This window comes from Acyrthosiphon pisum, chromosome X (assembly GCF_005508785.2).
Source record: "Acyrthosiphon pisum isolate AL4f chromosome X, pea_aphid_22Mar2018_4r6ur, whole genome shotgun sequence".
In the NCBI taxonomy this organism is placed as follows: Eukaryota; Metazoa; Arthropoda; class Insecta; order Hemiptera; family Aphididae; genus Acyrthosiphon; species Acyrthosiphon pisum.
Window position 1 is genome coordinate 44,721,724 of NC_042493.1, and position 17,929 is coordinate 44,739,652.

Here is a 17,929-nt window from a genome sequence, read left to right on the forward strand (position 1 = left end):
TCACAATTTGTTTGAAAGTAATTCCATCCAAAAAAACGGCATTTGATTTGCATTTGTAAATAATTATTTTAAAATGTATTTAAAATTATTATTTTTATACCTTATAAAGATTCATAATGATTATTAATTATCCACTGAGCAATGCTGTTATTGTGTTAGTTTTATGTTTTCTATCACTTAGCTAATTTTTTAAATAATTTGCATATTTTCGCGATTTTACTACGGCCTACCTGCACTTATGGCATATTGTAATACTTTATTTTAGTGCATACAATTATACAAATCTGTGCTGTACCTATACATTATCACGATATTCAGAATGAATGCATATTGCCTATATTTAAAAATATAAATTAATATTTATTAGTAATTAGTTATTACCCTTAGTTTCGGAATACGAATAAATTATAAAAAAATATGACAACAATAATACTAACATACTGTTACACATCACAGGGGTGAGGGAGGGGGGTTACGATGAGTGTGTGCCCCTCCCAACCGTTTGGTTTATTATTGTCATATAAAATATATTATTTTGATAAAGAATGGAAATATATTTAACGCTAACGTGGTCTGAGAATAGGTAAGAAAATGCATAGGTATCCTTCTCATAGTCCCATTTCAAAAATGATGAGCACGCATGGAAATCACACATTGTCGTATACTTTGTTACTGATTAGTAATTACATCTACTTCTACTGCCTGCTTTTATTATTAAGCGTAATACCTATTATCATTGCAGGACAAAAATATTTATAATATGAAAAGATACATAAAAAAATAAATGCACTAGAAACGTTTAAATATTTCCTTAACGTCAAAAACCTAGAAAAATTCAAAAAATTCCACAAAAAATGTTCGTTGTTCACATAGCGTGTGCGTGGACCTGCACATTTATATCTTGAAAAGCGTCGTGTCAAACATTCCAAAAAAAAAAAGATGCGAGTACATCGAAATGCAAGCCTTACTGATTACATAATTTTATCTACTACTAATAGTATACATACTTTTATGGTTAGGTATAATATTATATTATTATCATCGTAAGACAGAAATATTTGTATGAAAAGATACGTTTTTCCATCGATTTTAATATAAAATGTTATTGTTATTCACTTTTGGATTCCGATCGGAATGAGGGATTCATCTCTTATCATCTCTCTTATATAATATGTGTCTTTCTTTTGTGATGTCACCGATTTTCGGTTGTGAGACCGGAAAAGTGTTCCAAACTACATTTAATCGAACAAAGACGATGACATTTATCGGAATTCTTCAGTATTTTGTAAAAAAATAAAACTCCCGAAAACTGAAGGAATTTCGGAACATTGTTCTAAATATTAATTAGCATTATATCGTTTGTGATTATTTCAATATAATCTGTAACATTACGTTTGAAGGAGCCGTAAAGTTTTAATTTAATGTTAAATTCAACTCGTATCGACTATAATATATCTTTATAAAAATATCTCAACAATCTCGACCTATAACGTTTATTTTCTTTGCAAAACATATAAACTTGTACACAATTACCTCGTATTCCCCCGGTAACATTCTAATGCAAATAGGTTGGATATTGATATTTTGAATTTTAAGAATTTAAATACATTTATACTATAAACACAAATTTAAATAAATGAACTGTTAAAATAAAATCTAGCTCTCAGCTGTCACTATTTTAGAGATGTAGAAATCATATAATAAATATCGGTAAATTGACCAATAAAATGGAAAAAATGGTAAATTAGAATCTAAGGTTTCCATTTTTTTTCTAGTAAATACGATTGTTATTCCTATTGTTGACTGTTGTATACTTGACAAACTTACTTCTTTCTAATAATAACAATAATAAGAACTAAAATGATTCTATTGTTCTGTATCAGTGCATACCTATTATGCATATTTAATTATTTATAATACAATTAGATAATAAATAAATAATAATTAATATTAAACTATCAAAATTAACACAGATAGTAAAAACATAAATAATTAACATGATAATATACTGTTCGTTTAATCAAAAAAACCTAGACATAGCAATGCATTGCCGTGTGAGTTAGTTATTTTATAAATCTGTTTAAATATATAATATTTAAAATTGAATTTTTTCTTTTTATGAAATTATTATAATTAAAGTGTACAGAATGGTTTTTATTTCAATGCTATTGTATTTTATCATTATAACAATATAACGTATTCCAATAATATTACACAATTTGCAGGTAACACTATACACTATTCGGTGCCCACGCGAGCGATGCGAAATGAGTTCCAGTCTACACGACACTATAATATTATCACAGAATTAGTAAAATCATTTTTTTTTAAATCCAGTATTTTTTTGGGGGAACTTTGGCTCGAATGTGAACTATTCTAATATTAATATATTAATATATTAAATTCTTCTATTGGAGAGCATTTTTAAGCATTAATATGTTCTTTTGCGATGAATGATTCTTAATGATTGCCAAATCTAAAAAAAAGTGTGAGCAAGTGGGTAACGCTCTGCTTTACATTTTAGGTGTCTAGAGACGTCACTTTAATGGAAGTGGTAAATTTGAATTTAATGACAAAAAAATCATAGCATACGAAAAACAATTCTGAGAAAAGACAGGCCCGTCGTTTAAGTATATTTTATGATATTATTGTGATTAAAGTAATTTATTTTACTATTAGGTATTAGTACAACAACAGTGGGTTAAATTGAGTTTTGATAAAAAATTTGCATTTGAAAATGTCATTACATGTATAAAATATAATAATAAATTTCAAAGTTCCAAGTACCCACGAATAATATTTTTAAATTACACCAAAATAACTAAAATCAACTTTCTTCATTTAAATGTCTAATTTCGTTCAAATTTGAACTTTTTCCTTATTTTATTTTTGTTTTTCCAGACGCTTTTTAAAACTATTTGGAAAGTACCTGTAATTCTGAAGAGGTCCATCTTGGAAACATACGTACTTCGGGTTATCACGTATCTGATATTTTTCCCTCGTATTTTTCTTCAGTTAATGTTAAGCCACGAGTGGTATTTTCAACCCAGTTGAATCTGATTATTCCAGAGCAATTTTCGTTTCTCTCATCCTCATTGTCCATTGCCCCTGATGAAGTACTCGCCTCTCTTGAATTACTTGCTACCACTCGGGGTTCCGGCCTGGATGGTATCTCTGCCATATTTTTGTATCGCTGTAGGTACTAGAAATATTTTTACTATTTTCATTCATCTGATAATATCAGAACAATAAATTAATATGTATGTCAGTTTTCATTCTATTGCAAAATAATTATAGGTAGGTATGTAACACGGTCAGCTTATTCAATTGTATCACAATACAGGAAAATATGTTGTAAGTACACAAAATATTACTTTATAGATTATAATTTAAATATTCAATTCAAAGTTATTTTTTGCATTAGTTGAATGTCATGGTACCTATAGATTTACTATTACTATATCATTATTACCATTTGTCATATCATTTTGATAAATTGAGACTTGTCAAACTGTTTCTCTCACTTTTGAATTATTCATAACTATAGTAATACCTATACACCGCCGGTTCCACGCCACGTCCGACGGCAACATTAATTTAAAATAAAATTGTCACCGTAAGTGTTTTTTACTGTATTTATCTATATTATTATTATGTACATTTCGAAATTTCGGCATAATAATAATAATAATTATTATTTTATGGTAAACGTCGATGAAAGGCATTGACGGCATTGCTTTATCTCTCGTGAAACGATTAACGAACGACAATAACTTGACATAAATTATTACGTTAAATATTCATCTGGTCAGCTCCAAATGTATGCCTACATAGGTAGGAGGCGACCGGTAAGAAAATATTTATTTATTATAATTTATTAGTCAATAATAATATTATCTTCAATTTAATATATTTTTGTATAGGTAATTGAACGGATTAAAACCATCGTATCAGGTATAATATAATATATTAAAATCCTAGTGTGGTTGAAAACAAAATATATTTCTATACGTTTAACGGCTGGAAGATAGTTTATAATATATTTTATTTCGAGTAGGTATGGGAACAACGTGATATATACGCCTACCTGATTAAATTTAAAATCACTTATTTTTCTGGTCGTAATAATAATATTACTGTCGAGGAGAAAATTGAAACCTTGTAATATTATTATATTTTTACAAATCGGTGCAATTTCTTTCGAGAATTGAACTCTACACCGCCAAAACGCGACGAAGGTGTAGCGGTAGGTAGGTACGCCATAACAATAATATAAGCACACATCACTTACAATACATATTATTATGAGTATCTATACGTTTTGAATAAACGAAAATTATCAAAACAAAAATATTTATATTAATGTTATCGCGTTAAAATATTAATATTTTTATTTTTTATGAATAGAGGGCATGGAAAATAAATAATTCTATCGCATGTACTGGTCAGGTCGTTGTTTAATAAACCATTCCGATAATTACTATTTGCCAGGGGCCATTGTTTTAACGGGTACCTATAATATTATATATACATATTATATTATATACGCACCTAATACACGATTTATTACATTTGCATATAATACGAGACGAGTCCTATAGCCATAATCTACTTGCTACTAGTTAATACTTTGGTTGCATAAGTTATTGACGTGAGAGACGTATTATACTGCATGGTCACCCCTCTCCCTAGTACAATTTTACTTTATAATAACGAATTTATTCAAATTTTGATTTTTGGAATTTTTATATGCCTGCCTAATTGAAGATCATAAATTAATCGTTTTCTTAAGGTTAGATTTTTTTTAATCGATAATTTACTAGTGTCCTGTGGCTATACAACATTTTAATTTTTTTATTCTAACGAGAGCCACCCTTGTTTATCGTAAATTTTGTTATAAGGAGATTATAGTTTCCAAGGAGTTATTGCACTGTACACTAAGGTAAGTATACTGATAATTAACGTTGTTAGCTGCTGGTTTTTATCTATGTATATATTTTTATTTTAGTTCTTTCAATATGCTCTGATAGTTCTTATAGATCGTACAATTTTAATAAACAAACACAATTTTTTCAATCATAATATCTTATTATAATTATCTTTTAGTTTAATAAAAAAGAGACTAATCCTCGTACGAATTTCTATTCAGACCAATATTTTGAAAAAAAATCATAACTACTAGAACTAGGTACATACCTAACATTTTTCAGTAAAAAAAAAGGTAGTTTTCATTTGAAAATTGAAATATATATTCCACCTTTAATAATTAATAAATATCTACCTAATCATATCTAGTTATATTATACCAGATATTTTTTTTACAAATTTTAAAGTTTTAATAAATTAATATTTTGGGGATTTAAAACCATCGTTTTTTTTTTATGCTAAAAAGGCTCATTTTCATTCCATCGTAATGTCGTGTTAAACAATCTAATATTACGTGATTTTGACCTAGAAAAAAGTTTGTATTTCTAATCTTGTCATATTAGATTATTATATGAATGATTTAAGACTTTGAATCATATTTGGACATGGCTATATGACATAGCGCCAAAGGTACAAAAATTACCTATCATTGGCGCCAAAATTTGAAAGACATAAGCGCCAATCTAATATTTTATACCTGTTATACACAACATATGACATAAGCGCCAATAAGATGCAAAAATGACACATCATTTGCGCCAAAATAAATATTTTATATAAGTAGTTTTTTAAAAATTGATATATGTTATAAAAATGATATTATATGTATATACTAAATTATATTAATATTATTTTATATAAATAACTATTTGAAAATTGATGTCTTATAAAATTATGTTATATTATAAAATTAATAAATCATAAATTATGATATACATTTTTTTGGTACACCTCAATGACACATTACCACTGGCAATATCAAGTAAAAATCTATATTTTTGCTCTTTAAAGAAAATACACACAACACCTTTATTCGTAACAGTTTTTTGTAAAATCCATTTTAACGAATGCTTTCGAAATAGATACTATAACAATATGTTATAACACAAATCTGCTCACAAAACTCTTCACACACGACTGTCTATATGTGACAATCTATCGTTATCAGATTACCTATACACTTGTCGATTAAGATTAAACGTTTGGAGTTTTTGAACGATATATAGTTCTAAATTTAATATCTGTTATTTAATATCTATTAACCGTGGCACACAGGTACCTAAGATTTTAGCGCTTATGTACGATACGACTTTTTTTTCTTATCTCATTTTGGCACTTATGTCTTCCACCGTTTGGACATATACACTAATCAAAATGACAGAATTTGAATTTAAAAAATTTAAATTTTTTGTATACTTGTTATTATATTCTACACTCAACAGTAAATTACGCTTCTCTAAGTAAATAAATGGATATATTAATTGTTCTTAGGATCTAAAGTTGTCATATTAATTATATGATGTGCAAATCCGTTTCAATATCGAAGTCGTATTATCGGATTGATCGGTAAACCTATGATGGAATGAAAATTGATCAATTTAACAGTGAAATAATATGCTATAAATCGTGACATGGGTTATATAGGTACCAAGTCTTTGACATGTGTACGTGTGAGGATAAGAGAAGTACCCTAGTATAACACTACAAATCCATACAGTGGCGTTGTGGAATTTACATTTTTTAGAGTCTACTGTCTAGGAATAATATAATATTTCATCTACCCTATAGCACCAATAATCAAAAAAGTCATCCAACGTCATCGTAACTACCCGTCGTGGTAATAAGTAATAACTATAGTAGGTACATACTAAAATATCACTATAATTGGCCATTACTCACCACCCACCATTTGTGTAGATATACATCCCCTTAAGGTTTCTTAAGGAGAGCACCATCGCCCCGCCAACAACACACACACCCACTAATGATCATTTACTAAATCCAGGACAAATCTCGTTATTGCCGTTTACAGAACTCTTTACAAACGATGCATTTCAAATTCCCTTATAGTTACTAAAATGTTCAAACCGCAATTGTCACCACATATATTTTAAGCCTAATATCACTGACTATATTGCTATCTTCAGTAGGTTTTTTAAAGTTTAATAGCTTAGAAACTCCTAGCTTGATTTGTACACATGAACGTTACAAAAAAAAAAAAAAAAAAATCGTCTCCTTAACAATTAAAAATTTTAAAAAAGAGGAAAGTAGGAATTGAAAGTAGGTAAACCTTTACTCTGTTGATAGTAGGAATCGAATGTATCTCATAATTGAGACACCGCTGTAACGGATGTGTTAAATTTGAATTCAATGGTAAATCATCTTGTAATCGATGAAAAAACAATTTGAGCAAAATGGTCTAGCTTTTTGGTTACCAAACAATTATATTTTTAATAATGATATTCAAATTTTCGTTATTTGTTTTTTAGCTATTCCCGAATATTTTTAAAAGTGCCGACAATTTTTAACTTTGACCTCCCAAAAGCACCAATTAGAACCATTTTTCTGCAATAAACCTCCATTAAAGATGATAATTAGAGAATTTTTCTACTAAAAAAGTGTCTCCAAATAAAAAAAAAACACTCAATATCATTGTAAAATCAATACATTCTACGCACCACTTAGAATCTCACGGTAGTTCTCATTAAAAAAAAAATAAGTTTTTTTTTGGCACAAGATAGATAATCTTTTAACAGAAAAAAAATCCAAGTATTTGAAAACAATATGGTCTTTGAGAACTTAAAATTCTAAAAAGGCAGGCAAATGGGTGTCGCTCTACTGTACAGTGGTTTACAAGTGGGTCACTGTGATTGATGGTGTTGAATTTGAATTCAATAATATAATATCATTGTATAGGAAAAACAATTCTAAACGAAGACGGTCAGTCAGCCTACGATATTACTAAGTGTATTACTATACTATAAACTATTGGGAATTTTAAATTTTCACCTCCCGAATATACCAACGAGTTTCTCTTTTCTATTGAACAAGTTACTATTGAAAATAATCGTAGAAGTTTTACTGCCTCGAACGGTGATGACAGACACAAAAATAAAAAATAAAATAGAAACACACATTTTTGTAAGATACTGATCAGTACATTCATCGCTCCACTCAGAATCTAAAATCAGAAAAGTTTGAATAAATGCGGCATTATCTGTATGTCCCGGACAAGGCATAGGTATCGTGATTGGTATTTAAAGTGCACTATATATTATAAGATTCTTTCTTATCTCCTTTGCGTTGCGTTAAAAAAAAAAAATATATAATAATATACCTACCTAAGTATAGTGTGTTCGCGTGTTTTGTACTTTCATATGTACATAAATTATGTAAGCACCCGCAGTACATATTGTGTATTTTTCCCCTACAATATTATGAAACAATAATGTTTATTTTATAATTTATATATTATTATGTACCCACACAAGTACAATAAAATTAGCATATTATATTTTAGACGATTGTCGCCAAGTTAGTTTTGTCTATAACTTCAAATGTATACAAAATGTTATATGAAATATGATTAAGAAAAATGATTGCTTTATTCGAGATTCTACGTAATTATTAACGTTTTAAATATATTTTCACCAAAACAAGAAAAAATCTCATAAGACTTGTCGCTCATTGGTGGTAAATGTATAAAGTTTATTTAAATAGGTATATATTTTTAATGTTGAATTACTAATTTTCATTAAGTATTCAAATAGTTATTTGTAGGTTTTGCGAGTCTAGGCGTGTAGGACTGGATGGCTGCCGGGCGAGTACGACGACAAGCACGATAAAGTTCCACTCGTTGTAAAGGCTTTAGATTTAGTGCAAAAACGCTTAGGGCAGAATAAAAGTAGAAACGTAAGTAATAATATTTGTCGAAAAATCGGTTAGGTTAGGACAGGAATGCAGCTATTGGGTGGGATAATTAACCCGAATATTCACTTAAAGTCACCAGCACAATCGTTTTTCCTGATTTCTAAAAGTTCCCAATATAGTACTGATAAAATATTATTACGGGATAGATCATATTTAGCTCTACTATGAACGTTTGATTTAAACGTTTTAACGTCATGTTATTATCGTATATGTTATATCCAATGTTTTATACCGATTACCGAGTATGACGTATACACAGCCCAATGAAAATATTTAACATATTGATGTTAAAAAAAAATAAAAAAATACAAGTGTTGGCCTATTATTAATTAATAATTATAATAAGGCCAACACTATAATATATATTATATGAATGTACTTACTATTTTGTATTATAATATTTTTTTTTACTTAAATTGTCATGGAAACAAAATTCTATATTATTCCGATATTTTTGTACAAACGACATATTTATTTTTGCGATATTTTTACCGCGATAATATTGCCGCGATATTTTGACGTGTATCCATACAATATAATATTATGAAGGCCCTGCGTTTTTACAATGCTGTGCATAAACGAGTTAAAAAGTTTTAGTTTTAACTCAACTTGTTGTAAATATTTTTTATTAACTTAACTTTTAACTTCATTGATTTTTATTGATACCAACTTAATAAATGACGAGTTTCTTTCGATCAAATCCAAGTCATGTTTATTCATAAAAAAGTAAATCTATTTACCAGCATAAATTAGTATTTACTGGCTAGAATTATTCAATACAAATAACTTACCTATTTATTTTTAACGCCATACGGCAATTTATATTAAGCTATATCTATTAGCATTAATATAAATTAAAAACAAGTATACTCTAATGTAGTGAGTAAATTAATTGTTGATTTATAAAGAACATGTAACTTATCTGAGTAACCGATAATAACAAACGATCAATATTAAACTTTATTAAATTATTTGAGGAGCGAAAATTGTATTGGTTTGAGTTTTTTTTTTGTGTCATCATTACCTTTATAAGGACAGTAAAAATGTTTCAGTTTTCTTCAACCACATATTTTCTGGTAGGAAAGTGAATCTTGTTAATACTTTGAGAGGGTCAAATGTAAAAATTCTCAAAAATTTTAAAGGAAGTCTAGATAACTGAAAAACAAACAAATATTTAAAAAAAACTGAGATTGTTATGCAAAACCAGTTTTTGAAAAAAATAGATTTAGTTTTTAATGTGATTTAAAAAAAATATAACACAAAATATAGATAGATGAAATTTTTACTTAAATGTTTATATTATACAAAATTCATAATAGTTTCGAAATATTGAGACTATTTTTGTGCTGTTTATAGGCATAAGAAAATTTCAAGTTTATAGTTTTTTTTTTTTTACCTATGTCGATGATACAATATTTTTCGGACTGTCTAAAAACATAAAAGTATTATACAACGTTCCTCATAAGCTCATGTTGGTGGAAATTAAAGAAAAAGTTGAGGGGAAGTCCATAATAATGTTTTATGATGATTGTCTTGAGTTAAAAATTTTACATTTTTTAAAAACAAGAAAATTGGCAAATAATTTCTTAAATTAATTAATTAAAAAAAAATTATTTCTTGTAAGAAATGTATAAACATGTTTTCATTTATATTTAAGATTTTAAATTTCTATACAGGATTTCCCCGATGTTTTCTACAATTAACTAAAAAAAAAAATTTACTAGAAAGTCAAATTAAGTTTTTACGAGTTTTAGAAATTAGACATAGAATATTATAAAGACCCGTAGATTAACAAATTTTCATACAACGATTTTATTATTTTGTTGTTACAAAAAATATTAACTGTAGGTACTTCACATTTTCATCAAATGTTTATACTATTATTTTCTATACAAGAGACAATTTTAAAGACATTTTAAATTTTAAATTAATTATTAATGTCAATAAAATTTTATTTGTTTAGTCAAAAAGCTTAAAAATGTAATATAAAGTTTCTCATAATTTGATCCAAAGCTGTCGAAAAATATTTTTAAAAAAATGTTCACAATTTTTTATTTGCATTTGAAGTCCATATTTTTTAGAAATTTTTATTATAATCTTGACAATTTATAAATTATTTTTTTAGTCAAATATTCATAATATAAGGTTACCCATAAGTGTTCTATAGGCATGATTTTTTTTTAAAGTATTCAAAGTTCAAATATTGACAACATTGAAAATTTACAAATTACTGAGTAGTTAAAAATTTATAAAAAGTTCAGATTTTATAGATAAGGATTGGAAATTTAAAACCAGGAATCTCATAAATATTTCATGCTATAACCAAAAAATCTAAAACATTGATTAACGCAGTTGTGTTTTACAGACATTACATATTAAGACCAAGAAAAATGATTTTATTTATTTTGTTATAATTAAAAAATATTATTCATTGTTATATGGAACTTTTACAGTATATTATTATATTGTAAATATACAATGACATTTTCGAATATAATTTTTTTGGAAAAAATTAATATAATATACTGTTGTACTAATATGTCTAATAGTAAAATAAATTACTTTAATCACAATAATATCATCAAATATACTTCGTGTAATATTATTATAAACAGACAGACCATCTTTGCTCAGAGTCGTCTTTTGTATATAATGATTTTATATCGTTGAATTCAAATGTACACCATCCATTACAGTGACTCATTTGTCACTATTGTACTGCAGAGTTACATCCACTTACCCGCTTTTTTAAACTGTTTTCTTTACTTAATTTAACTCAGTTAATAAATACATCAACTTGGTTTTCAATCTTGCATTTTAATACATTAAAAGTTGGTCGTTTTATAAGTTACAGTGCACATAAATTGCTGCACCTCCTAACAAAATTCTTATAAAAAATGCCTCACAATAAAGTAAATAGTAGTTTTTTTTAATTATAAATTAAAAGCAGTATGAAACAAAAAAATAACGATTTCACGTCGGAACTCAAGTAAATCGATTTCTTCAACATGACGTGTTTCTTATTATATTTTTACTTTAATGTGAGTTCGTTTGCAGAAAATAGTAATTCGTTTTTGTACATTTACTTTAACCGATTTAAATTGGTATGAAAATTATTGTTATTTGTTTATTGTCTATGAGAGTTATTATGATTTAATATGAAACAGTTATCATAGCATTATAATATTATGCATTTATAAATCATAATATGATTACTATTTGTGCAGCATACAATGACTTCATCTTAAAATATTTTATCTTGACAACATATAATTTATTTACATATAAGGATAGGTACCTAAGTAGTAGAGAAATCAATAAAAATTGACCTGAATAATTATTTGCCTAGTACAATTTCGAAAGACGTGAGTTTTAATTTATTTTACATAGTCATATATAATAATATGTACTATGATGGCCATTTGTATTACTTTCCGAACAACATCTGAATTATCGAGAATTATTGCAATGCCTATTTACTTATAGCGGTAACGGGATTAAACGTGTTTTTGTGTTTTATTTATTGCAATCACATTCAATTTATTTTAAATGTTTTATACTTATGATAATAATTTGATCTTAAAATATACGATTGTAATATTATACTAATATGCTAGGTTTTAATTTAAACTTTCCAATATATAAGGCTTATACTTTATGGATTATAAATAGAGTTCATAGTTTTTTAAAAATAATTAATGACACTTAGTCTCATTCAGTTAATAATAACCGTTAATGGATCGCATAATGAATGGTAAAATATTCTAAACAAACATCCAACGAGCTAGAATTACGACGATTGAAATTCGTTCATGATGTTTTTACGGTTTAAGCTTTGTTATCATTAATTGCATAATATGTAATTATTTAACTAAAACAGTATTTTAATTATTTTTATACGATACGGTAATCATTATAACGTTTTCTGACTCTTATGTCTCACATAGGCTTGGATACAAGGAAAGGAGAGCAAGACTCTTCTCTCCTACGCCCCAAATTCCATCGCGAAAAAGTCTAATTTTTATAATATTATTATTATTGCGTTTATGTCGAACTATATCGTTAAAAGTTACAAAGTTGTGGCGCACCCAATTTTTCCGTATTGACTTAAAATCTTCCTTAATATTTAGTGAGTCCACTTTCACTGCCATCTTAGGCTACTCAAGTTTTACTAAAGTTTTAAAATCGGTGTTAAATGGATGAAGCGTGTTATTTGCTATAATTTCCTAGTCCATTTTCAAAATTGTTGGATCCATCTAAAAACCCTACTTTTCGATGGGTTGGCTTAAAGTTGGCTTAAAATCTGTCAAATTAGAGTGAAATATAATCCCATTCAATACAATCCCATGCCAACGACTTAGAAAATTAGACTTTATTAGTTATGAAAGATTATCCCATTCTGCGGTCGAGATTTACATCAATTTGTTATCATTTTCTTCTAATAATAGTATACAATTTAACATGGATAAATACCGAAATAGTTGGATGAAACATTATGATGATAGATACAAAGCTGAGGTTTCGTGACAAAAAAAAAAAAAATTGATGACAACTATATAAGTCAAATGTTTATTAATTTGTAATGTAAAGAAATACAAATCGTAATACATCACTCATGTCGTATTAATAATATAATAATGTGTTTATGATATAAAATGTCCCCTTCCCCCGCCCTAATAAATACCCTTGAACTGCTCCTAGTCTCGTTCCAAAGTAAGTAAACCGCTAATAAACGAAACGCAACCGACTGCCATTGATATACCTACCTAAACCATTGCAAATCATTATAATGCTAGACTTTTATTATTTTTTTTATTTAAAAGGAACTTTTTTTTTGGCTGTAAAATATTATTAATTATTACTTACCTATATTATTATTATTATTATTATTATTATTATTATTATTATTATTTTAGATTCTGAGTGGAGCGATGGATTTATATATTTTACAATGATGTGTGTTTTTTATTTTTTATTTATTTTATTTTTATTTATATATATTTTACGCCAATCGGCAGTTAACAATAGTACATATTATGTACGTAATAACAATGTAATATGTATACACGATAAGTGGTCGAAATTATACTTCGATTTTCAATTTCAATATCTTTTCTGGTGGGAATCTAGTTGGTAGGTCGTTTAAAGTGGTCTAAATAGTAAATTATCTGGAGTTTTCAAATGCGTCGGGAAAAACAAAAAAAAAAAAAAAAAATGAAAAACGGTAATTTTTACTTAAATCTGGTTTTCGGAGAAATTGATTTAGTTTTATTAGTGTAACTAAAAAGCAAACAAATAACCGTAGATTTTTATTTTATGTTTATATTGTCATTTTCTATACAACATGAAATTTTCAAAATATTTCGATTCATTTTGAACTATTTATATGACCATACGAATATTGCGATTGTTCTTAGTTTTTTTAAACTTTTACAGCTTTCTACAAAATCTCAAATTTTTCATCAAATTCGTTTATCGAATGGCAAACGTTAAAGTTCAAATACACTTGCTCCAGTGGGCCACATTACACAGCAGCGTCTCGATTTTATTTTTAAATTTTTATTACCCGCTCAGCATAATCATAGCTCCCGTACTCTCCGTTTATGTGATTGTCTTTATTAATCACAATTTTAAGCATATAGTATAAAGATTATGTTTTGTTTGTCCTATATAAATAAGTGTAGTAATATGTATACACCTAAAGTTTTGTCTTAAAGTGTAAAAATAAAATCATATAATAGAAAATAGTCAAAAGAACAAATGTTGTGCATTTATGGTTTCATTGTTTTCATTTTCTATTACCTACCTAAAAATCAACAATTTAAGTATAATACGAGAGACTAGAACGTATTCTAAATAATGATTGCACAAATATAATATTTATTAGTAAAAACATGAAATTAATTTACTAGTAAGTGTTATGAATATTATGATATTTGCAGCAAGTCAGACTTGGAAAGTTCGATAAAACTAAATTTATCGATTTAATTATATTATGCCTATGTAGAAAATCAAGCTTTTAAAAATTAAAGTTTGAATATTTTTGGAAGAAATTAGAATTCACTTTGAAGAAAATAAAAGTATTTGTATTTATTGAGACGGTAAACTAGCAGCCCGTCATGACACGTTAATGTAAGTTATACTATAGGGCTCTAACGGTATAATCAATAGTAAGTCTAATTCATGCCTAAATTATATCATAGACCCTTTACCTGTGTTTATGCCATAACTATTTATTGATGAAGTTCCTAAGACTAGTGTGTGTACAAGGAAATAATAACTATTTAACAATCGAATTAATCGAAGATTTGTCATTTTGTCGAAGGTTGCACATATATAGTCGACAAATTCATAGTAAGGACGAGTATTATACTTGCATAGAAGTTCCGAAGGTTACTATTACAAGTGGTAGAAATTTAAAGTTTTTACCATGATTTTTGAGCTTTAGTTAAATTTAATTTGTCTACACACACTTCATAACTATTTTTTTAGCTTTTAGGTTTAAAAAATCGTAATATTATGCCAATATTCTATATAGAAAAACATGAAAATGCAATAGGACAACTTTAAAAAAAACAAAAATCAAAAATCATAATCATTGTAATCATATATCATAATAATAATATATTCTAATGTAACATTTTATAATTCATTGAAAAAAATATCGTAATTTAATTTCAATCACATACATAATAATTTATAGGTACTTACTTTTATTCACCTTAAACGAAAAATTGTATCTTAGCCACACCCCAAATAATATATTAAGATAAAAAGTTCCACCTATATGGCTATCGCGGCCCTGAATTAATTTTAATTCATTAAAATTGTATTTTAAATCTGTTAAATATTATTACATACTAATAATTTGATTCTAATTTGGTTGCGATTTTCAAAAATATTTCGTTTAATAGGTAATAAATACATTTTCGTTAAATGGAATAATATTATGGAAGTTTCGCTGTATACAGGTATTATATTATGCTTTAACGACCCTTTAGAACAATGCAGTGTATCAGGCTTGTGCCGTCATAAAACGAGGAAATCTCCCATTAGGTGGCGAAAGGCGAAGCTGAGAACTCCGAGGCGATCGATCGACTGCAGCACATAATAGCATGCCAATCCAATAATGGGACATTTTACGTTCGAGTTTTACTGCAAAAGTGCGTCGAAAAAATATTGAACATATTATTATTTCTCTCGTACGACCGGCAATGGCGTCTATAGGGTTTCAATTTGGTAAATATTATTACAACCGACTGCAAGCAGTATACCGTATACGTCATATCTTGGATACACTTACTACACACACTAATCTGACCAGGATCGTTTCGACATCGCTTCTCGTATCGGTATCGGTGGTAAGTAAATATAAGTTTCCACGTACAGTTTTGTAGCGTAGTGATTTGCCATTGGCCGACATCGGAAAATGTAACAATATTATTTTTTGTATACCTCGTATTCCCATATGCTATCATAATAGAACGGTGAGCTGGTGAAAGGGAATAAACCAAATATTACATTTTTTTTCTTGAAGTTTTCTCAGACTTAAGGGTCCTGCATTTATTAGAACGAAGAAAATATTATGTAATTCAACGTTACATTTTTCGTAGAACGCGTTGAAAAAAGTCTGCACGAAAAGAAATAAGTCAACATAAATGATTTGAACAAATTTTTCTCGTAAATTGTATTAAAGAAAATTAATAGGTAAGTCAGTATCTACTAAAAAAGTGGAATAAGTCCAAAATATTACTTGTAATACTAAAAATACATATTTTTAGTAGTATCTATTTTATGAAGTTTGAATTGTATGACTAAAGTCTAAAAGCATATTTTGAGTTTCTCAATACGTCAACATATTATTATATGTTACTTTGGTTAAATAATATAGTATCGATAATGTTATTTGTAGGTATCTAATTATCCCCACTAAATAAAGATTTATTAATGCTATTATTATAATTTGATTTATTTATTTGAACCATTAAAATTTTGCAATTGTGTTTAAATTAAAATATTTTTGGTTGTTTGTTTATTTTTTTAAAAAATAAAGGTTATACAAAAGTTGTTCATTATATTATGACTTTACTTTATTGCACTTAATGATTTATTAAATAGTAATTAAGAAAGTTTTTAATTTTGTGAAAGAACGTCATACTTAGTGTAAAAACAGTAACTGATACTTAAGTCACATTCAAAAGAGAAAAATTAAAATTATGTTTTAGAGTTTAGATAAAAGGAATAAGTCATGTGTAATGTGTTTAATAGATTTTTTTCCAAAATGAATAAGTCATATACCTAACAAGTTTGATAACAATTAAATTGTTACGATTTAAAATAAATGTTTATAGAAAAATTCATAGGCATCAAAAGTCAAAGCAATATTTTAACATTTTCCCTTATCTCTTAATAGGGTAGTTTTCTAGTAATATCTTTTTGACTCATTACTTTTGCACTGTACCAATTGTTTGTTAGATTTATGTCTTGAATATTATGTAGTTATCTTTCACAAATTATATTATCATATCTGAAACGTATACACAATTTGGAATGTAGGACAATTTTCCTCTATATGTTACCCTCCACGCTTTTTTCGGCGGAGTAGGACAAATCCCCGGAGTAATATTTAATAAAGTAATATTTTAGTAAAATAAATATAATGAGTTACTTTTAAAACCAGTATTATAACTTAATAATGTGTGTTTTGAGATAACCAAACAATAACACAAATAAAGGCGTTTTTATAAAATTATGTAGTATTCCATGTTATTATAAATTATATTTTATTTACCTCCAAATCTTTTAAGAATTATTTTCAAAATTATATTTTTACTTAGTTTGTTTTAACTTATAAACATTAAGTATTTGTTGTTTTTGTATTATAATTTATAAAATCATTATTTTTATTGTATCAAAGAATCAATGACATTAAAACATACATTTATAAACAATTATAACATATTTCATGGAAATATTTGGACATTTATTTGTTTTTATTTTATTACACGTTATTACACAAGATCAACAAATTAAAATTTAATTTTCAAATTAGTTTTCCAAAAACATGGCGCGG